The 23731-nt window shown below is 38.1% G+C and overlaps 2 protein-coding genes across 2 annotated transcripts in view; one reads left to right on the top strand and one right to left on the bottom strand.

The window, feature by feature from the left end:
• gas2l3 (growth arrest-specific 2 like 3) overlaps positions 1–3217 on the bottom strand; it is an 85771-nt gene extending 82554 nt beyond the window's left edge. Inside the window, exon 1 of the mRNA XM_051928536.1 lies at positions 3044–3217. The gene's annotated coding sequence lies outside the window, so the exon portion shown is untranslated. The remainder of the gene's footprint in view (positions 1–3043) is intronic.
• LOC127528026 (craniofacial development protein 2-like) overlaps positions 1–23731 on the top strand; it is a 1148403-nt gene that overhangs the window by 675938 nt on the left and 448734 nt on the right. The gene's annotated exons all lie outside the window — the stretch shown is intronic.

Below are 23731 nucleotides of genomic sequence, written 5' to 3'. Positions count from 1 at the left end.
TCTAAGTGTTGTCTATATAGTACAAAGTGGCTTGGAGATGGAACCCTTCCTATCAGCAAGAAAAGAATGGGAATCAAACCATGGTGGAAATGAGCACAATGCAAGGCACATTCAAACAAATAATCACATTGGGCAATAAAATGTACAGTCTCCCTTTATTATGACTACATGTGTCTACTACTCTGGACTATAACCAGAGCACAGAGAGACCATGCAGATTTCACAGAAGGAGTGTCAGCAAGGGAAACAAACCGAAGTCCAAGTACAAAAGAAGTAGCACACCCAAAACTCCACCACACCCATGTCATGGAGGGAAACAACTTAATACTCTTCAGTCATTTTAAGTTAATTTAATTTAATACAAATGCGAAAACAAATATTTCTTTTTTGAGAAATGCCTGAAAATGACTGGTTTTCCTGGATTTTTTCCTCCTATGAGTCACCAGCAGTCAATTTACAATAGTTATGCAGCAACGAAAAAGGAGGTTTTTATTAAAAAAAAAAAAAAAAAGAAAGAAACACCACAGACCACCAGTATGTGATTTTGATTATATGAACAAGGATAATCCGCTTTTTCAAACCTAATAAAATAAGCCTGAAAAGTGAGATACTAAAATTTTAAGATTTAGAATTATTAATATATCATAAAGTTCTTGTACGGATCTTACTATTAATAGCAAATACTTCTGAACATTTTACTTTAATAATGGAAACAGATATAAGCAAATGTACAGTTATGAATTATATATTTTAAACATGTTTTGATGCAAGTCAATAAAATAAAGACATATTGCAATTGCTTACCTGCAGATTCCTATTACTAAAGCAAGTTACTATAAGTAATTTACTTAGTGTTATACAGTGAATTTTACGTGGGGACTGGACCTTCAAACTTAACAGCCTGTGCCTTAACCACTACATTTTTTACTTCTTATTTTTCCATTAGAGTAACAAGAAGTCATAACCTGGAAGTGCACTCAGTACATTGCTGGGCTTGCTCACACACATTCACATATTCACTGTCATTCACACAAGGTCAGTTTAGAATCAGTAATTGGCTAAAACACACCTGAGATGGGTGGCATGACGGGACAATAACTATAGTGCTGCTGCCTCACTAGTGACCTAGGTTCAAATTCTGTTTGCATGGGTACACAGACTTTCCTCCCATATCCCCAAAGACAGGCAGGTTAGGTTAACTGGCAAGTCCAAATTGTCCCGTGTGAATGTGGAATGTGTACTGTATATGTCCAGGAAGATGCAATAGACTAGCGTGCTGTCCAGGTCCTGTTCTTGCATTGCACCCATTCCTACAAGAGTGGGCTCTGGGTCCCTGCAAACCTAAACTGGATTAAGTGGATTTGAAAATAATTTTATACATCTTTGACACTCAATGAAAACTACAATATTAATGAAGAGAACATGCAAATACCACACAGATGGTGTACCTGCATGGCAGCAAACATAACTGCTAAGACTCCTAACTACACCTATTCATTTATAATGTTTTTTTTTCTTTAATTTTTCTTTAATGAATGGATGAGGGTGTGAGAATTAAAGAAAAGTGCAATTTGAGTGGCTTCAAAGCTACAGCAACAATACAGCTGCATTATCAGAATTTTTGTGTTCTCAATGCCCCTTTGTATAAAAATGCTAAGCCAAATCCCACAATGCCCAATAAAACCTGGGTAGTATTTCATATTGTCAACAGCAAAAAGGCAACACATTCTATGATTTCAACACTTTTTGCAAAGCAGAATTGCTAGCAGTAGTTTGCATAAGTTTAAGCAAACAAATAAAAGGATAATAGCCATAAATGAAGCAGTTTTGGCTTTGCAGTGGGTCACGGCATGTAACACCTGGATAAAAGAAAATTAAACTTGGGTCAAATAGTATGCAGAAAGCTATATGTGAATTTCCTGCCCTTTAAACTCAACTGCATCAAACTACTGGCAACTTTACAACCATCTGTCTCCTACTGCATTCCTATGGGTGCACAGCGCAGACAAGCTTTAAACTCACTTACAAAAAGTGCATTTAAAGACAGATTAAAGACGTGAAGTGTTTTTGTTGCACTTTCCGGACAACCTTTTTTCTTGTAAATGTGTCGCATTTAAATGTTCACGGACACCCGATGACCAATAGAGCTCAGTCCTCAGTTTTCACTGTTCTCCAGTATTTAAACGTACAAGGCGGTAGATGACAGCTGCGTCACGCAATGAATACCTTTGCTTAGCTAGTTCAAAGACGATCATAACTCTGAAGTTTTGATAATTTGTTACTTTGTTTTATGACAACTGTCGTAATATTTCGCAAACATATTTGCAGTGTAAACAATGTAAGACTACCACTAAATGAGATCGATGAAAGATTATGCTCTGTTCTGGAATTGTCCTGTCCGCGTTCGGTCATCCCAACTGCCGAGTGGGATGCCGACTCTGGAATAAATAGATTGCATCTTCTGGTTCTTCTGCCAAATCCATTCTAATTCTACAATTTCTCCATTCTTTCTAACGCGCGGTTTATATTCGTTTGTAACCGCAACAAAAATAAGACTGCGTGAGTCATTATGCATTCCACTTCTTACTTAAAATATCCTTCTTTAACCTCTGAAAAAAAATGGCTAGCCAACGAAATGACTAACGTATTACATATGCCACACGCGGTGGGGTCTGCGGACGTTTGGCTGTTTTCACGTTCATTTTCAAATTGATTTCTTAAGAGAGCCAGTGGCGCTGCCCCCCAAAAAATCAGGGAGGGTTCGTAAATACTTTTTAGTGTTGTACTCTGCATACACTCTTTGGCCATAGTTCACGCGGAACGCTGACCGTTTCTTTTTTCTAATCTTGGGACACAGCGACATTTGATAGTTAGGTTTAAAACCAGCTGAATGTGACGGAAATATTTACTAACGAAGAGTCGACATGCGCCGGATGTACGCTAATTTGTCTGTTACGCTTTCACGCCGCTGCCTCGATTCCTGCCTGGAATTCACTGTAAAGAATCCATACCGTAAGCGACAAATGTAATAACTTGTACTTACCAAATCGGGCTTTGCGCGGTCTCATTCACGCTCCAACAACTCTACTTAACTTACAGCGTCGGAATCAACTAAAAAAATATATATTATAACAGACAGGCGACTGTATTTTTCTCCTATAACTGTCAATCGCTTCCCATCCCTCTTGCTTCTCCGAGCTCCGAGCGGCATAAGTATTTCTGGAAGCGCCGTTCGAAACAGCCAATAGAGCGGCAGCTGAATCAGTCAATCACCCTTTTGGAGGCAGGGCGCGACCATATTTGTGCAACAGGTGGGCGGAAGAGGGTGTGTCCTGGGATGCATATAGTTTACAGTACAGTATTAGTTTATAGACGCGCACCTGTGTGGGCGTGGTCTGAATAAATCACGCCGTGCTCCTGCTTTGTTTATGTTAAGAAAACTGGGCACAATAGGATTTTTATTTTAATCTACTGACAATTCCCAAGGAAGTGGTAATCGTAATGTCCCCAGCCCTCTGAGACACCAAATATTCCGGATAGAATAAAGCAAAGCGTCAACGAAATACATTTCTGATCGGACACCAAAATAGCTTTCATATCAAAATTCGTGTATACACGTAGAGTTATACGACCTCCTCCAACTAAAATAGAATTCTCTCAGACATGTTTTTTTCTTTCTTTTTCAGTCCTTCCCATTTTAACACAGTAAACAGCCATAAAATAGCAAACAGTCAAAATTACTGATAAATAATCTAATTAATTGAATCGCGTGAAATGTTATCAAGCTTCCATGTGTGTTCAACTGCAATCTTCCAACTACAACTTACAACTTCTAACATGTAATTTCTTTAACTGAAAAAGAAAAAGAAATTCATTGAACCTCACCACATAGTCATGTTATAAGAATATTGTTGACTTTCCAAATATGACCTCACAAGTGTATTATTCAGCTTTGCCGTAACCCTTCAACTTGCACTTCAATAAGAAGCCCTGTTTGCAATTGTATTATACTGCATACCACTGCTAGTACTGGACGGTGGCAGCCCTCTCAAATTCCCAATGGTTTTCTCATAAAGCACACTTTCTTGATCTAGACCTAAGACATACACTTTGTGTAACTGTATCCAGCTGGAGGAGTGGTGGCACTGAGGCTAGGGATCTGCACTGGCAATCAGAAGGTTGCTGGTTCGAATCCCGTAAATGCCAATAGGGACTCTGCTCGGTTGGGCCCTTGAGCAAGGCCCTTAAACTGCAATTGCTGAGCGCTTTGAGTAGTGAGAAAAGCGTTATATAAATGCAAAGAATTTATTTTATTTAACTGTACATAGTTGAATGAGAAAAAGAAGGTATACAACTGCATACATGTATTTTCCAAATCTGCTTAATCAAATAATGCATCACAGTGAGTAGGCCCCTACGCAGGTAGCAATGGGTGCAAGGCAATAATCAGCACTGCATGGGCTACCAACCCAAGTCAGAGCACACTCACACACGTTACTGACATTGAGATTCCAACAAAAATTCAGGTTCAGAAAACACTTATACATACAAATCTAAAACAGTAACCAAAAAGCACATCACTGTGTGTAACTTTCATACATAAGCACAAATATATATTTAAATAAACGGTAATAGAACATATACATTTTTTGTTTGTTTTTCACGTTTCTAAAGATGAAGTGTAAGAACATCGAGTAAGTTAAACAAAATCTTTTGATATCTGCTTATCCATATAGTACAGTGCCACTTGCAAACTTAACTAAGTCATTACTGACATTTCTTATGTAACCGATTTGGAAAAAAATAAGTAAAAGAGCAGTGACCCTAGTATTAATCATTGTGAAACTAATGTTCACTTAAATTAATTTCTTGAACCATAACCCATTGCTTTATATACTTAAGCCTGTTCTGCATTCCTCTACCATTCTTCACAGAATCTTCACTAGAACACCCATACTGCATAGTGACCCTACATTAGCTATATAGTTCTCTGTTTTGACTTTTAGAACTGCATTTATTAATTTGCCCATGGTAAGCTTTAACATAACTAGTCTATACCCACCAGAAGGGACTTTGTCACATTTGTACAGAAATTCTTAAAACAGCTTTTGCTGTCTTAAGAATTTCTCCCATATTTGCCTAATTCTGAAAAGTACATATTAATGATATATATTCCCAATCACTAGGTTAACTATATCCAATCCAGGGGCCTCATGCATAACGCCGTGCGTAGAATTCGCACTATAACATGATGTAAACACAAAAGCCGAAATGTGCTTACGCACAGAAAAATCCAGATGCAGGAATCTGTGCGTTCGCCAACTTCCGCGTTCTTCCGCTACATAAATCCCGCTCAGCGTGGAAATAAACGCACATGCATGCGCCTGCTGTCTCGCCCCAACTCCTTCCAGAATGAAGCCTCTTTGAATATGCAAATCAATATAAATAGCCCTTAAGCCCAGCGTTCTGTGAAAAGGCAATGGCAAAAGTACGAGGAAGAATAGAAGAAATTCAGCAAATACCAAATGGAGGCAAAGAAAAACGTACTATTTGTTGGTTTAAACAGTTATACGAGTGACATAGCATGTCGAAGAAACTCGAAAGCTCAAGTTCACGAAGTCGCACAGTGCCCGAAATAAAAAAGAAGTTGTCACATATCAAAGTCGGCGTGAAAAGGCGAGACATAGCCCACCGTCTGAGCATCATATGAAAGCTTATTAGGGTACAGTGAAAAAAAAGGCAGACAATGTGAAAAAAGTAGGAAATGTCAACTTTAATCTTGAAATTTCGATTTTAATCACGTAGTTTATTTTGTCATTGAAGTAGAACATCATAAACTTCATCTTAAAATCGTTTAATAGTTTCTCAAATCCCATCGTAACTAAGGTAGCACGTTATATGCTTTGTTGTATATTTGATCTTATATGTGCTCTATGTGCCTGAATCACTACGTGCTCTTCCTCCGACAGGATACAGAATCCATTACGTTCGTAATATTACAGCTCTCTGAATAATTAAAATACTGAAAAGTATACATGATATCATTTTCATGATGATATGAGTTAAAGCATGTTATTAAACATGGGAACACGGTGGTGCAGTGATTGTTCATGTCTTACACATGATGCTTGCTACACCATGTGCAACCTTCAATGAAATGCTTTATTACAGAAGTACTGTCTTTTTCAAACGTACTAACCCCCAATTCCTGTCCTTACTTTTCTTTCTCCAAATACCCAATCGCCATACAATCAGCTCTGTAATAGACGTTAAGCCATCTGTAAGCTTAGAACGGTGATTCTTCAAAACTTTTCAGGAACATCGAAATATCTTCGTAATGTTTAATTATTCTATCCATCTATCCTTCTAGTGTCGCACCAGCCACAGCATGACAACAGCGCGAGGCAGAAACAATCCATGAACGAAGCTCAAGCTCGCTAGCGCTGCGGCATCATGTAGTTAAAGTTTTATCTGTATAATATAATCAACATACATCTGTATGAGCTTCAGTATAATATAATCAACATACATCTGTATGAGCTTCAGTGTCCTTATACACCACTGATAAGAGTGTATTCCCTTTTTGAATGTTATGTCGATAAGGTACATTCTGTATTCAAGTTAAGTCATTCTTAGGTTCAATAACACAGACCTTGAGGCCACATTTCTGACATACATCGTCTTCAGGAAAGTACACCTTTTTTGGCTATCAAAGAATGTGCAATTGCAATGGCTTCAATTTATATACATATATCTCTCTATTATATAAAAAAATCTTGGGCTGAGATGTGACCTTCTCTGAGACACTTTAATGTCCCGCGAGACAAGGCAGTGAGACAAAATGACTGATGCTGTACAGGCTTTTAAATATTTGAATATATGCAGATCACGCAGCACGGCAGCAGCAAGTCAAAAAGCAGATCGAGCACAGAGAAGGTAAAAAACAAAATGTATTTGTTTCGCATTGTATCACCATTTACGAGAGGGTTTCGGAGGAGTGACCGTATCTCCTTACCGTGCGTTTTTCTCCCCTCTTCACAACGCGAGTAGCAGAGACGCAAAGTGGCTTGCGCATTGCACGGGTGGGGGTTGGGGTGTTGTTCAGGGGTGGGCGAGCAAAGCGAGCAGGGCGCAAAGCCCCCTAGTTTAGGTAAAAAAAAAAAAAAAACTCTCACTGCCCCCCCACCTTAAAGAATGTATATTTAAAATGAAAGCAAGTAATCTCATTCCTGTTAACTTTCTCTATTTACTTGTATCTACTTCTAATTAAATATTTCACTTGCTTTAGGCTTTGCCCAATTGCTATCCAGGTACTGGTATGCCTTTCTAGATGCCTGTCACTAAAGTGGATTAAACTATCAAATATCTCTTGGCATCTTCCAAACCTAGGCCTATCAGCTCCCAGCTACACAATTTTTATTAGCCTTTAAATATATTCTAACACATGTTGAGCATCCTTGACAATATCTGAAAACAGTATGCTTTACTATATAATTAAACACTCCTCTTATTCAGCGTAAACTTAGAGGGGTCTTTTGGCATCCCATGGACTACTGGTTCTTTGCTATGTGACTTTCTAGCATTGATAGTTACTCACACCACCTCCAGTACCCAGTCTCTATCTGTGCTCAGTTACCCATTGTCCTACAAAGTTATTTACTTTGTCTGTTACTATATATCACCCTTATCTTACCATTTTAACTCTTGTCTATGCAGCCACATTTTCTTCTAAATATTCTTATTAATGTGAGATAAATAAAATTAGTCATATTCACAATCTCACTGATTACAACTTTGCCTTTCTTCTCATTTTCCTCCTATTTATCGCTAATACCTGCCAAGTCTGTTCACAACCTTGGGGTGGTGATTGTTGACCTGCTGTCCTTCACTGACCATGTTGCAACAGTCTTTTGGTCTTACAGATTCACTCTGTACTACAACCGCAAGACTAGACTGTATCTGACAAAATATACAGAACAACTCCTGGTCCAGGCTTTGGTGTCGTTATGTCAGGATAACCGCAATTCTCTGCTGGCTAGAAAACCGGCATGCAACATCAAGCATAGTATCAAATCTCAAACCAGACTCTTTTCATGTGTAGCCTGTAACTTGGTGGAAAAAGCTGCTCGCCACCTTTCAAAATTCTGACCCCCTCAACATGATGAAGAAGCGTTTGAAGATCCTCTTGTTTGGTGAATTTCTGTATAATTGATATTATGTGTTACATTTGTAACCTAGGAATTGCAACTGGAATGTATTTTTTCTGAGATCTTCACTTGTGAGTTGTGATGATCAATTTTGTAATCCTGTCCAATAACATTACACACGGAGGTTTACTACATTATGTTGACCAATGACACTTTTGCAAGTCACTTTGGGTAAAAGAGTCGGCTAAGCAAATAAATGTAAATGTAAATTTGTTTGTGCACTATTTTGTAGTATTCAACTTTTATAACCACCAGCCAAGAGAGTCAGTCACTTTCATCTATTCAACGTTTGCTCCTTTGCCAATGAACAAAGTTCTTGTAAAGGCAAAAGAGCTGTAAAAATCAATACACACATTCTCATCAACCAAAGATTTAAGAGCCCATGAAACAAAACAAAAAGTCAATGTACAAAGATCACAATCACATTTTGACAAGCAAGACTTACATATACAATCACAATAAAAATCATTATTCACTCTGCATTACAGTATGTACAGCATTCCATTAGTATTCTTACAAAAAATTCAGTATCATTGTAAAACTGGCTCAAGATTCATTTTCATTAGACAGACAGATAGATAGATCTTGCCACAACAGTATGGAGATGCATTTTTGCTTCACTGATATTTTTCACATTAACAGAATGGAAATGCTTTCTATTTACATAAGCAAATTCATTCTCTCAAGGCACCTTTATAGCAATGTGTGCGTAGTCGATCGTTCTGATTACATTTGGAAAACCAGACATTGCTGCGAATTGCACTTTGATGTTTGCCTTTTCAACCATAGTGTAAGGAAATCTTATATATCTGGATTTTCAAACATATTTTAATATTTCAGGCTTACAGTCTTGCATGTAATTGTTGTGCTAATATCAAATGTATTCCCAGTTCTAAAGTTATTTCCAACTGTGAAATGGGATAAGCAAGTGGCGGTGAGGATTGAAGAACAGAAAGTTGGATTAGTGCCATCCACCCACTCAAGCATGAAGAACTCTTTATAGAATTATGAACTTTTAATGGACTATTTATTGCTGATTTTATTATTTTAAAGTTCTTATTCTTTTAATGTCCTGTTTTTAAAAGGGGGATTGAGCTTGTTTTATTGAAGAGTTTGCTTTAGTGCTTTTATTATTTTAGTGCAGTGACAGGGCCATGCTACAGACCTTGGCCACCAGTTGCACTGGGTTGGAAGGAGTGAAGAACCTTCCCATGCAACTGGTGTCTTGAGAGTGGAGGTGTGTGATAAGAGGTCAATGACGAAGTGCAATTTTTATATAAATAATTGGGCATGCAGGCTCTGAACAGGTGCGTGTGTGCGCAAGCCAGTGCCACTCCAGGGTTGATTGGGGTACTTGGGTAAATGCACATTCATGTGCAAATGCAAGTGGATCATTCAGGAGCTTCATTCACATGAAAAACAGTACCTGTACCCAATTGTCAGCATATATGGAGCCTGCACAGGGGTGCGGAGGAAACAAAAAAAAAATCAGATTCGAGAAAGGAGGTTAAGGAATGAGAAAGAGGCAGGATGGTTAGGAGCCTGTGTCGTAAAGAGTGGAGGCAGGTAGTCGAGGCAATATCCTGAGAAAGTAAGAAGTAGGCCTGTACATGAGTGAGGGGTTGGAGAAGGGGCACTCCTTAGAACAGTACAAAGGAGTAGGAGCGGCCCTGTTGTGCAGCGTCTCTCGTCTAACCCCAACAGACTGGCTGAGGGAAACATGCGTGGTGGTTAGCGAGGAGACCTGCAGACGCAGACGGTTGGCAGAGGACCCTGAACCCAGAATTTAGTAGATGACTGCACCTGTTGGTGAGTGCCTCCTCATGCTGCAAAGTCTTGATGGGATAAGCTGAGTAGACATCTGATTTTAGAGAGAGGCATTGGGGCTCGTGACTGTTTTAATAGAAGAAGCCTGCCTTGGATTTAAAACCTTGTTCATTTTAGCTTATTTACAAGATTTTAATATCTACGTTTCACTTTGCTTTTACTGATTAATTATTTAGTGGAGAAGATCTTTTGTGCTGCACTTTTGAGCACTGTTTGTTTTTTTGTTTGGTTTTTATTAAACACGTTTGCCACTTTTGCACTATTCCCTTGCTGACTGTGTACAGTGCATCCGGAAAGTATTCACAGCGCATCACTTTTCCACATTTTGTTATGTTACAGCCTTATTCCAAAATGGATTAAATTCATTTTTTTCCTCAGAATTCTACACACAACACCCCATAATGACAACACGAAAAAAGTTTACTTGAGATTTTTGCAAATTTATTAAAAATAAAAAAATTGAGAAAGCACATGTACACAAGTATTCACAGCCTTTGCCATGAAGCTCAAAATTGCACTCAGGTGCATCCTGTTTCCCCTGATCATCCTTGAGATGTTTCTGCAGCTTAATTGGAGTCCACCTGTGGTAAATTCAGTTGGTTGGACATGATTTGGAAAGGCACACACCTGTCTATATAAGGTCCCACAGTTGACAATTCATGTCAGAGCACAAACCAAGCATGAAGTCAAAGGAATTGTCTGTAGACCTCCGAGACAGGATTGTCTCGAGGCACAAATCTGGGGAAGGTTACAGAAAAATTTCTGCTCCTTTGAAGGTCCCAATGAGCACAGTGGCCTCCATCATCCATAAGTGGAAGAAGTTCGAAACCACCGGGACTCTTCCTAGAGCTGGCCGGCCATCTAAACTGAGCGATCGGGAGAGAAGGGCCTTAGTCAGGGATGTGACCAAGATTCCGATGGTCACTCTGTCAGAGCTCCAGATGTCCTCTGTGGAGAGAGGAGAACCTTCCTGAAGGACAACCATCTCTGCAGCAATCCACCAATCAGGCCTGTATGGTAGAGTGGCCAGACGGAAGCCACTCCTTAGTAAAAGGCACATGGCAGCCCGCCTGGAGTTTGCCAAAAGGCACCTGAAGGACTCTCAGACCAAGAGAAAGAAAATTCTCTGGTCTGATGAGACAAAGTTTGAACTCTTTGATGTGAATGCCAGGCGTCACGTTTGGAGGAAACCAGGCACCGCTCATCACCAGGCCAATACCATCCCTACAGTGAAGCATGGTGGTGGCAGCATCATGCTGTGGGGATGTTTTTCAGCGGCAGGGACTGGGAGACTAGTCAGGATAAAGGAAAAGATGACTGCAGCAATGTACAGAGACATCCTGGATGAAAACCTGCTCCAGAGCGATCTTGACCTCAGACTGGGGCGACGGTTCATCTTTCAGCAGGACAACGACCCTAAGCACACAGCCAAGATATCAAAGGAGTGGCTTCAGGACAACTCTGTGAATGTCCTTGAGTGGCCCAGACTTGAATCCGATTGAACATCTCTGGAGAGATCTTAAAATGGCTGTGCACCGACGCTTCCCATCCAACCTGATGGAGCTTGAGAGGTGCTGCAAAGAGGAATGGGCGAAAATGGCCAAGGATAGGTGTGCCAAGCTTGTGGCATCATATTCAAAAAGACTTGAGGCTGTAATTGCTGCCAAAGGTGCATCGACAAAGTATTGAACAAAGGCTGTAAATACTTATGTACATGTGATTTCTCAGTTTTTTTATTTTTAATAAATTTGCAAAAATCTCAAGTAAACTTTTTTCACATTGTCATTATGGGGTGTTGTGTGTAGAATTCTGAGGGAAAAAATGAATTTAATCCATTTTGGAATAAGGCTGTAACATAACAAAATGTGGAAAAAGTACTTTTCGGATGCACTGTATGTCCTTATTTGCTCAGCTCATCTTGGTTTACAACTATTGACAGTTCCAACCTGCACCATCACAGGCTACTACCACTTTTACCATTAGATTATAGCACAGTTATCCACATGTTATAAGGTTACTCAATAGCCAATTATAGTGACATGAACCTGTTCTTTTATATATTGTTTACTAGCTGAAGTGCCCTGCATTGCCAGTGCTTGACTTTGGCCCATACTCATTGATACTTTGTACAGGCACTTATACAATATAATCTTTGCAGTACTGGGGGCTTTTCTTTGCATAGTGGCAGTGGCTGAAATCTGCAGGTACTCACCAGTATGCAGTACCAGCATTTCTGCTTTTTAATTCTTCATAGTACGGTCACATTTTCTTTCAATAACCTGTATTGGGAATTCTCACAATATCTTGGTGCTATAATGTCACACATGTTAATCTGTAGCTGTCTCCTGGGAACTGCAGCAAGGGGGAGTTCTCCTACCTAAAAGCTCTCCATCTCCTAGCTTATATATGCATGAATTTAAGTCCAACCCACCCCCAATGAATCCCTAATTATGATAAAACCTCGAAACTCCATAAAGTCTGTATGTTAAGTTGGGTTAACTGTAATACACATTCACAATTTCATGAATATACTCTTAGTTGTTTTGGAGTTATATGTAGTTTTTGTTGTGGTGATCCTCTTATTAAAACTCCCCAGTGAAGCCTATATTTTAAAATAAATGCACAATAAGACGAATACAAAATTTTGTGAACGTAGGCATAACACTTTTTGAGTGATGTACAGTTTTTGTGTTGTTCTCCATCACACCACAACCACCCACTCTTGCCATCACTTCCACTGAAATACTGATGTGGAATTTAGCCTGTAAGAAGGACCAAACCTAAACAATTTCCAAAATTCATCAACATCAGCTTAATGGCTTGTAAATGACAATGCACTTTTGGTTTTGCACAAATCCCTCCCCTGCCAATACAACATCATTTTTCAAAGGAAGTTTCCAAGGCTTTAATGTCAAAGTTGTATCAACAGTAAATATGCATGAAAAGTTTCATGAACTTCAGCTCAGCCATTTTGGACTGACAGCTTCATTACAACAACATTTCCCAATTACATTTTTGAAACATCATGCAGTGTGAATTTTAACATGGTTTACCTTTACTCTCCATGTAAATGTTCCAATTTTGAAATAATGCAGAGGTTTTTGGGTTGGCCCCCAATGAATTTTTTGGAAATGACATATTGCCTGTATTTTAAGTTGAGCCAACTTCAACCTAAATGCAAAATTTCATGAAATTCAGTTCAGAACAATTTCAGAAAAAACAGCTAGGCAAACATATAGACAAGATGCAAGCAAAGGGTTTAAAATGAGGTTCTTAGTATGTACGCACGACAGTACAATTTTACTTTATATTTGGTCGCATTCTTCAACTTTCATTACTGTGTTTGTAGATAACTAATTCAAAAAGCTGGTACCAATCAACTAACATGAGTAGAAGGTATTAATATGGGCTGAGTGATTCACTCCTGAAATCAACAGTCCTCTGGCCTTCAAAACCATCATACTGCCCCAGAAATAGAGGCATAAATCAATAAGAGTTTTGGAATCTGTTGCTTGCCTTAAGCTATTACCCATCATTTAATACAATAATTCCAGCCAATCTAGGAACAAACACTCTAAATTTGTTGCAATATAGCTCTTTAATATTCATGCCACAGAATGAAGTATCCCTCTGTAATAAATGTGAAAAAATTGGAGAAGCTTAGGGGGAAAAAAATGAAAAACAATATTAATTGTCTCACAAATTTGTAAAACTGAAGAATGTCATTGCTGAACTACAAAGTAAAACAAAAAGGTTTGTTAATTTGTTTTGAATGTTAAGGTATAAAATTCACCAATACTTCTGGTTGGCTACTTAAACTGATGATAATGTAGATTTAGTTCCTTTGTGTATAATTAGCCATGCACCTGCACCAGGTTTTCAAATAATTATTGAATGTTAACTTTCTAGAAGGACACCTTGAGAAAACTTGCTCAGATGCAGCTTGCCAGTCTGGAGATTACACGGTCAAGAAAACAATTCAGATTCTCATTATGGCTCTGACCTTTTGTATACAATGGTGGCCCAGTTGGAAGCTGTATAGCATTAAAACAGGTCTTAAGTGAATCTTTTTGGATTTCCTTTAAAGCAAGGGATCCACTTTGTTTCCTGCTGAACTGAAAGTTCTCCAAAATCTCTACATTCCAGCTTCTCATTTCATCATATCATCAGTTGATGAATAAAGGAAGTATGCTGGCCCCAAATTTTTTGTGGTAAGAATTTCCTTTACTAAATGATTAAGTGCCTATAAACAGCACAAAGCCGAATGGGCTAAATACGTTAATTGAAAAGGACTCCAATGTTAAAATTAATAACCATCAATCCACATTGTGGATTTGCATTTTTCATAATAGCATATAAAGATAACTATGACTTATCCCAGCATGAACAGCAACAAACAAGAGCTAGCCTTAAACAGAACATATTGAGAACTTAATTTTATATAAGAATGATGTGCATCATTGTACACAATAAAAATGTATATATGAAAAGCATGATAAAATGCACCATAAATGAATGTCAAATTACAGCCTAAGACAACTGGTGCAATACCTCTGTTCAACAAGGTATAGAACCTGACTGCCAATCTCAGCCTGGTTAAAAAAGTACATTTTCAAAAAATGGAGAATGCCTGTCTGTGTTAAAGTGGACACAAAGGACTGAGAGTGAATACCTGGATTGGATACCTGTTCAATGATGGGCTACACACAGACACAACCACACCAGCTATTTTAGTGCTGAGAGTCAACTTAACAGCAGGGGTTTGCACCATAGGAGTAAACTGTGGTATAGTACTAGATTGCAAAAATATAACTTGTATGACAACCCTAATATACAATAATATGTAGCATGCCAAGTCAGCATATACCATAGGTTCTAAACACGTCATCTTTCATAAGCAGTTTACAAACTAATTCACATTTAGAAAGAACTAGCAATGGACTAAAACCAGCTACTGCAAGAACCAGAGTCTTATTTGAAATATGAGGTTTTTCTCAGCACAAAAATTGGAAACAAATCATATAAAAATGAAATATAACAAACTGCTTTATCTGAAGGCCACCCATCTCACTAAAAATAACAATTCAGATATGTAAAATAATTTTCCCAAAAATAAATTACACCCATAAATACATTTCATCTATATTTTTAAAATGGGTATCTGTTTCAAGATGATACTTAACAATATTGAATGTGGAACTTGCATTCAGTAACAGTAATCCATAATCATTATTAAAAACACTGACTTGGTCAGGATTTCTCTCTCATCTCATTGATAGCAAAACAAATCATGCTTGTAGATCACACAATGTTGCCTGCTCTAATAAGAAATAAAGAAAAATATGAAATCTCTGTGACAGTATTATTTAACTGATTTGCTGTATATTTCTTCATAGCTACATTTTGTGGCAATAATAAATTTTAAATATGGTTTTAGATATGTTGTAATGATGGTTAAATGCAATAAAATAAAAGGTAAATTTGCATACTGCAATTGTTAGCAGTGCTGCCACATAATCCACTGTCCTGGGTTCAAATCCTATGCCCGATTGTTGTCTGTTTGTAGTTTTCTTGCTCTGCCTGTGTCTGTGTTGGTTTCCTCTGGGTACTACACATTTTCCTACTCAGCCCAAAATATGCACATTTAAGAATACCTGGAGACTCTAAACATGTCCCCATGTGTATTGGTGTGTGTCTTGTGATGGAATGGCTCTGTCATTTTTCACAAATCTGGACAGTACTGCTGGGATAGCCTCTGGTTTGCCCACATCCCTGAATGGGAAAAAGTGGGGTTTAGAATGTCTTATCTATTTACAAGATAAATTAGTGAGAAGAAAAAAAATAATTAAAACACAGATGTACAGTATTTTGTTAACTCTATATTTCTGTATGCAAGTTAAACTGTTTTATTATTTGGGTGGCATGGTGGTGTAGTTAGGTATGAATTCATTTCCAAGCCTACATACATTCAGCATTAAGTCACTTGCAGAAATTCTCAAATGATTCTGCAGTTATTAGGTATATCGATAAGGTGGATACGACAGAATATAGGAATCAGGTGGAGAACTTTGTTTCTTAGAACAAAAAGAATTGTCTGAAACAATATCAGCAAAGCCAAGGAACTAGTTATTGACTATTACTGCACCAAAGATCCTATATGTCCAGTCACTATTTGGGGAGTACATGTAGGGGTGGTGCACTCCTACAAGTACTTCTGGGTCCACATTAATGACAGGTTGAGGTTGAACTGGTCTTTAAACACAAATGAACTAGGAGACGGAGTTCATTTAATGTGGGTAGTGACATCCTTCACATATTCCATAACTCTGTGATTGCCAGTGCAGTTTTCTACGCTGTGGTGTGCTTGGCTGGTAACATCACTTCAAGAGAGGACCACCAAATCAAAAAGCTAATTAAAATGGTAGGTAGCTATGGAACAAACTCTGGACACCCTGGAGGTAGTAGCTAAGGAGATAAAACAAAACTGAGTGCCATTATGAACAACGCTGCATATCTTCTTCCTGACACACTAAGACTGAGTGCTTTCAGCCAATGAATTATTCAGCAGAAGAGGGTCAAAAAACGCAACTGGGACTCCTTTATACCAACAGCAATACATCTGCATAATGCTTCACTGGGACAAGGACTGCCAAGTCATAAGTTTTCTTTTTTTATCTTCTTCCTTTTTAGTCATTCTGGCGTGTGTGCGTGTGTGTGTTCAGACCATATCCTGTGTATGTATGTATTTATTTATTGAGCTTCTGTAAATAACCACATTTCCCATTGGGGACAAATAAAGTTCTATCTGTCTAAGTTTGCACATTTTTCTCTGGGTCTGTATGGGTTTGCCACTATACACTGCTGTTTTCCTCCCACATCCTAAGGAAGTGCACAGAAGGTTACTTGGCCCAGTATGAGTTACTCTGAGTGTGACTGGTGATAAATTGGAACCCTGTCAATTGCCGGGTTTGTGTTTTGTGCCCATTGTGGCTGAAATGTGCTCCAACACTAAAACAGAAAAAAAGATAAAAAAATATAGATGACTGGATTTTTGGTATTAAATAAAACAAGTTCCAAAATTTAAATATTCACATAAATGTACGCTCAGGATTCTTATTTTTAAAAATGACATTCACTTCTTTCGAATAAGATTGTATATTCACAGATTTCTCTTGGTGTTAAATGCTACACTGGTGCTATGTTATTATATACGTACTGTACTTGAAAAAATACAGAATTAGTCGATCATAGGTAAAGCAATGGATTACCTCGTGCTAATGTTTGCACATAACGCTGTCCACTCAACAACACTTGGTTTTCTGCCAGAACTTCGTTTAAAAAACTCGTTACTGACCTGCCTCTTGGTTTTCATATTTTCAGGTTGCACACAATCAAGCCAAACTGATACCTTTCAGATTACAGGCCGTCTATGTCTACGTCGACAAAGCCTTTTCCTGCATTTAAGCCGAAAATCAGCCAAACTAAAAGCTGCCTGTGGTTTTCCCAGCAGCTCTCAGCCTTCCCAACTTACATCACCGCACCCCCGCGCAAACCTGCTGGGACTTTACAGCTGGGTACAGCCGAGCTCTCCCTCCTCGTAAAGGAGACTTTTCCGAGCAATCTGAACCCTTAAGGAGGTGTACAGGCCTTCAATTTAAACTGCACTAGCCTGAAGCAACAACAGTTGAAGGTGAGCTGAAAATCGCGTTTTACAGGGTTGCTTCGAATGCAAGGCGTACACGTTAGACTTACAGTCCGACGACCCGAAAACGCATTTTGCAAATCTAAAACTACATTTCGGACGAATGAATACAAATCTGAAATAACATAAATTCTGAAACCGACTTAATCCAGTTAATGGGACAGAGACTCATACGTCAGCATCAGGCGCCCCCATCCGTACTCACTTGAATCTGCAAAGTTAGAGCAGCTATCAATTAACGTAACCCACACGGAGGATCTAAGAGGAAAACCTGCTCGTGCACTGGTAGAGCATGCGCTTTGGACCCACGATACTAACCACTGCGCCAAAGGGTCAAATATCCCGCCTGCATTTTGTGTATCTAACAGTCGAAGTTCAAAGAACTCATAGTTCACATCGATACCAGCAGCGAAACCTGACAGAATTGGTCAGATGATTGCTCTATCCCTGTTTTTTGAGTAATTTGCTTATGCTTTCCATCTTATATTTCTCCAGTTTTTAAAAGTCATCCCTTTTTCTGTTTCCCGAACTGTAATTGCATTTTGACAGGACTTTTTCCATGTATTCTTTAGAGGCATTCATGTAAGAGAAAGTTGTAATTTGCAGGTTAGAATCCAAATTAAAGTCAGGATTTGGGGCCAGAGGATATGCTGGCTGCACTTGCAACAAATACTGTTACATTTTCATTAGTTAAAAGTGTGTTTTAAATATCCAGAATTACACTTACAAAGAATTACACAGCTATATATACTACCAACACATTATACAGTAGATACTGTAATTCAGATTTTGAATAATCAACATGAAATTAAAGATATTGTTGGGTAAAAGCTTCATAACAGCAATTTTCAGCAGTCAAAATGGAATGAAATATCACAGAATTCAAATGTTTACCAATTACAATATATGTCTAGCTGCCTGAAATAGGAATTAGCACAAGACATTAAGTGTTAACATTACTTGCCAAACAACTTTAATTTGCTTTCAGCACTCAGCTCACTGATGCCATGGGAAATTGCATACATTACCCCACAATGGCTGTAGTCAGCAACAGTTCATGGCCTTTATGCAGCCATTGCAAACATGAAATGCAAAATTAGGAATATTTAAGACACATCATTACTATAGCTAACTGTTAAGAAAATGGACTAAACTGCTAAGTATTTTGCATGACTTACTTGATAATAAATTGTTTGGTGGCAAAAGAATTGCTTCAACCCAAGGCCCACAATTTTGCTATGTACATTTGATTTCAGATATTTGTTTGCAGGTCCTCTTTCCTGGACATTCCAGTCCTTTGTCCTGGCATTATGAGCAGCAAGCCATTCTACTGATGTTCTGAGCTGTCGGACAGCACAGCTGCACATTGGAAACTGCAGTATTGTCTACGGAATGACTTCCAGGTGGTCTGTGGAGCAAACAACCCTATTATTTATTCAAACTTGGGATTTCTTGTCAAGCATCACATTTCCACTGTTCTATCCCAGTAGGTTTTAATTATTTATAGTCACAAGTTGCCACTGTTGGGCCCAAATCAACTTATTCCATTGCAAGGCAGGCAGTTACACTCTTATCAACAGGTAATCATTCCTGCTTTGCTTGAGGTGATGTTGATAACATCCCTGACTGCTTGTGATGTTAGAACTTAATTGAAATTGGAGTAGTTTGGTCTTCCTGAGCTTAAACCACATGGTACTAAGGTGAGACGGACATTGTCCTAGGTGCAGAATAGAATTTCAGCTGTTCAAGTGGTTAACCTAAATGCTAAATCCATGAACCTAACTAAGGAACACATATCCTGTGCTGATTCTGTTTCTTCCACAAACATCAACATGAAAATTCAAAATCTGACAGATATGTCTCTACTAATTGTTTTACCCCAGCAAACACCTAATTTTATCAGAGAAAAGTTAACCTTGACTACTCAACACAAGAGTCATCTGGGAGACTTGATCATGGAATTGTCTGATATTTTATGAAAGCACTCACATAATTATAAACAGACAGCTCTGCATTGACACACACAATTTACAGTTTCTAATTAACATAACCATCATGTCTTTGCTCTGTGCATAGGAGATCTACTTGAAACTTGAAATTGAATTCTTCTGCAAAGTAGAGTAGGACAAACTGCAAAATCCAGACTTACTGCAGACAATTGCTCAAATCATACATCAGTTATGTGCTAGTTGAAAGGTGTGCTCACTTGTGCAAGCAATCCACTGAAATCTAAATTAGTTAAATTTATTTTACTGTATATTCAGTACTGTTGATTATTAGGTCTTATTAAAAGTGAAAAAAATTCTGGGATGATATGTCTTTATTTTAGTTTTTACAACAAAAAACACTGACATTTCATTTGGAGTCTGTAGACTTTGGGTTTCCATTGGATATTCTTTTACAGTATACAGTATACTGTATATCAGATGTGTAAAATTAAAAATACATTTACTAGCATCTTGAAATTAAATTAGTTTTAATTCAACTCATTATTTTTATTGAATCCCTTTTATGTATAATTTTTGTATGACTGTACACATTTTCACAATGAGCTTTACTTTATTTATAAGAAATTGTTAGTTTTCTTATGCTTCAAGCTCATATTTAAATTTACTTGCAACTTAGTTGTTTTTATTTTTTCTATCTAAAAAGAAAACAATAGAGACCAGCTTTTCACAAGCAGAAAGAATCAGCTGCTGCCACAGTTGAAAGCAGATGCCTACTGAATTCCCAAGGTAATACCTTACCTGAGCAGTCCCACAATTGATTACTGCTTTGTTCAAAACAGCATTGAATATACTGTATGTGCTGCCACATCAAGCTTAGTTTACTTTAGTCATAAGTTATTTGGATAGTATTAGCACAATTTAAATTGCAACAACAGAAACAGGAGCAGAGAAAAGATATGGCCAAGGCCAGTTACAAAACATCATTCTTTAATTAGGAAATTCTACCAAAGGAGCATGAGGGGAGAAGAAGGTGATGCAAACTCTATAAAGGTACAAGCTATATATTGTTTTGTAACTAATGGAAATGTTAAGTGAGAAATGTTGACATCAACGATTTTCAGTGGATTATTTTTTTTCTTTTACAAAGTAGTAGGCACACATATAAAACAGCCAACAGACACCATTCAATGATTGCTACATGATACTAACAAGAAAACTCCTACATATGTAGAGAACAAACTGCACAGAAATAGTTCGTGGCCTTGGGTTTGAACATAAGAATATGGAGCTGTGAGGAAGCAGTGCCAAACACCATAACATCAAATTAACCATATTTGGATTCACACTGAAAAAAATTAACTAATGAGTGTATTAATATATCTAATTCAATGTAATGTAATTTAGTATGATCACATTTTCTGGTATTATGTGACTGTTTGTACTTAAAAATATTGACATAAATGTCTTAAGTGTCACATTAACAAAGTTACCTGACGTTGATGCAAATAATCCATTGCAGGGATTGTTATCATTATTCATCTATTTTATGTTTATCTTACTTAAAATTAACATTTAATTTTTATACTCAAAAAATGGTATGTCTATTTTCAATAGTTGCATTAAGCTGATTTAACTTAAAACAACTTTTATGCACGACTATCTTATATTTACATAAAGTATGAAGTTTGCATATAGAACTGCCACTTTGGTTGCATTGTGGTCTGAAATAAGCAATATTTAAAGTGATACCCTTAGGCATTAGTGCTGGCATAACTGCACTTTTTCATTTATGTAATTGATGTAGATGAAAATACAACTAGAAAAGAAGTTGAGTATACTGGTAACAGTGAACTAGGTGGAACAGTGGGTACTCTTGAGTTAGCAGAGTTTTTATAGAGAGACCTGGACTGAACTTACCTTAGGTTAAATAAGTGGCAGATCAAGTTTAAAGCAAACAAATATCAAGTGTTGCATGGAGAATTTTAATATATGAAGCATTAAAATACAGTACACATTATGTGAAGGATTTAGGAGTTTTGTAAACCTGTTACTGTCTACATCCATACAGTGTACAGAAGTGATCAAGAAGGCCAATAAGATGGTAGGTTACAATGGCCAATATGTGGAATGTAATTCAAGGGATGTTGTATAGTTAACTTGTATAACACATTTGTGAGGCCTTATGGGGGAGTCCTGTGAGCAGTTTTGTCGCCATATTGCAAAAACTGAATTTTTAGCAGTTAGGTTAGGTTAAAAGAACTAATTCTTCTCAGTTTAAGCAAATGCAGGTTAAGAGGAGACATAGTATAAGTGTCTAAAAGTATAAAAAGTAAAGTGAATTACACCTGTTATTTTAAATTGAGTTTAAACTGAATTGTTCAACAAGTCCACCAGGCCACAGACAGAAGTTGGTTAAGTACAAATTACAAATGTAAGAAAGTTTTTCTTCACTCAGCATACCATACAAATTTGAAACCTTCAAACCCCAACTGGGTGATATTTTGCTCAACTATTGTGATAATTGATCTGCATTAATAAAGTAGCTCATATGTTTTATCTCTGTTTCCTAAATGTTGTAAATGGTATAACAGACCTGTGTGATAATACAGTGAAATTATTGTACAAAGCTTGAAGTAAAAGTAATCAAGTCTGGTCAGGTTGGTGAGCATGCACTGGTACAGCGTGTTGCCACACCCACCACACAAGAAAACATCTCAGGATTCCATTTAGCAACACCCCAGGCATCCACACGGTCCAGTCCCACCCTCCAGGAACGACCATCTATCTGCCGCAACCAGGTATTACATGGGTGGTCACTTGGCCTGGTCCAACTGCTCGCATCCTTAACAATGAGGATCTTGTGAGCCGGATCACCCTCTGGGAATCCAGCTACATGGCTGTAGTGCTGTAACTGACACTTCCTCACAATGCAGGAAATATGCCTCATTCGGGACACTGTGAGCAACTGCTTGTTCGACACAAAGTCAAACCAGCAGTATCCAAGGATTCTCCAAAGAGACACAGTACCAAAGGAGTCCAGTCTTTGTTTCAAGTAACCGGATAGTGTCCTTGTCTTGCAACTATATAGCAAAACAGGAAGCACCAGGACTATTAAGACTTGAACCTTCATTCTTTTGCAAAGATATCGGGAGTGCCACCCCATTGTCTACTGACTTCATAGGAAGAGTTACTGCCGAGGTAAGTAAACATCTCAGTGTGGTCAACACTCTCTTCTCAAATAGACACACTGCTGATGGCTATGCCCAAGAGGTGATTAAAGGTCTGGATCTTGTAAGCCCAGACACCCAGACTCCTCACTCAGTTTTTCAAGAGCCCCGATCAGAACCTCCATGGACTCTGTGAAGATCACTGCATTATCGGCAAAGTCAAGATCAGTGAATCTTTCTTTACCAACAGATGCCCCACAGCCACTGAATCCCACAACCCTGCCCAATACCCAGTCCATTAAAGCATTGAACAGGGTAGGAACAAGAACACACCCCTGATGAACCTCAGAATCAAATGAGAAAAATACAGAGCTTCTGCTGCAGCTCTGCACAGCACTCCTAGTACTAGTGTACAGGCTGGCCATGACATCCAGCAACTCAGTCAATGCCAGAAGGACAGCTGTAACACCATCCTGGAGAAGTTCACCCTGGATACCACAGATCCCTGCAGCTTTCCCTACCCTCAGCTAGTTCACCATCTATACAATCTCAATGAGACTGGGTGGTTCACAGCTAAGCAAAAGTAATGACCATGTTCGTTTTCTGATTCATTAAGGATGTTAATGAGGAAGTATGCTGATCAAATCTAGATATCTTTGTTTACCTCAGTGTAAAGTTCCATCACCCATTTTGCCACATTCAAGAACTCTGAAGATCTTGTAGTAAAATTCTGCTCCAACCACATGTAAACAGTGATGCATTGCAGTATGGACAGCCACATTTCTGATTGTCATACATTGATTCTCCCTAACCTAATCCTAATCTATTTTTTTTTCTCCTGTTAGTAGCAGTTCACTGGCAACCACACAGAATGATCTT

The sequence above is a fragment of the Erpetoichthys calabaricus genome, chromosome 1, assembly GCF_900747795.2.
Source record: "Erpetoichthys calabaricus chromosome 1, fErpCal1.3, whole genome shotgun sequence".
NCBI classification, from domain to species: domain Eukaryota; kingdom Metazoa; phylum Chordata; class Cladistia; order Polypteriformes; family Polypteridae; genus Erpetoichthys; species Erpetoichthys calabaricus.
Note: the sequence above shows the minus strand (reverse complement) of the source record. Positions and strands in the feature narration are given on the sequence as shown.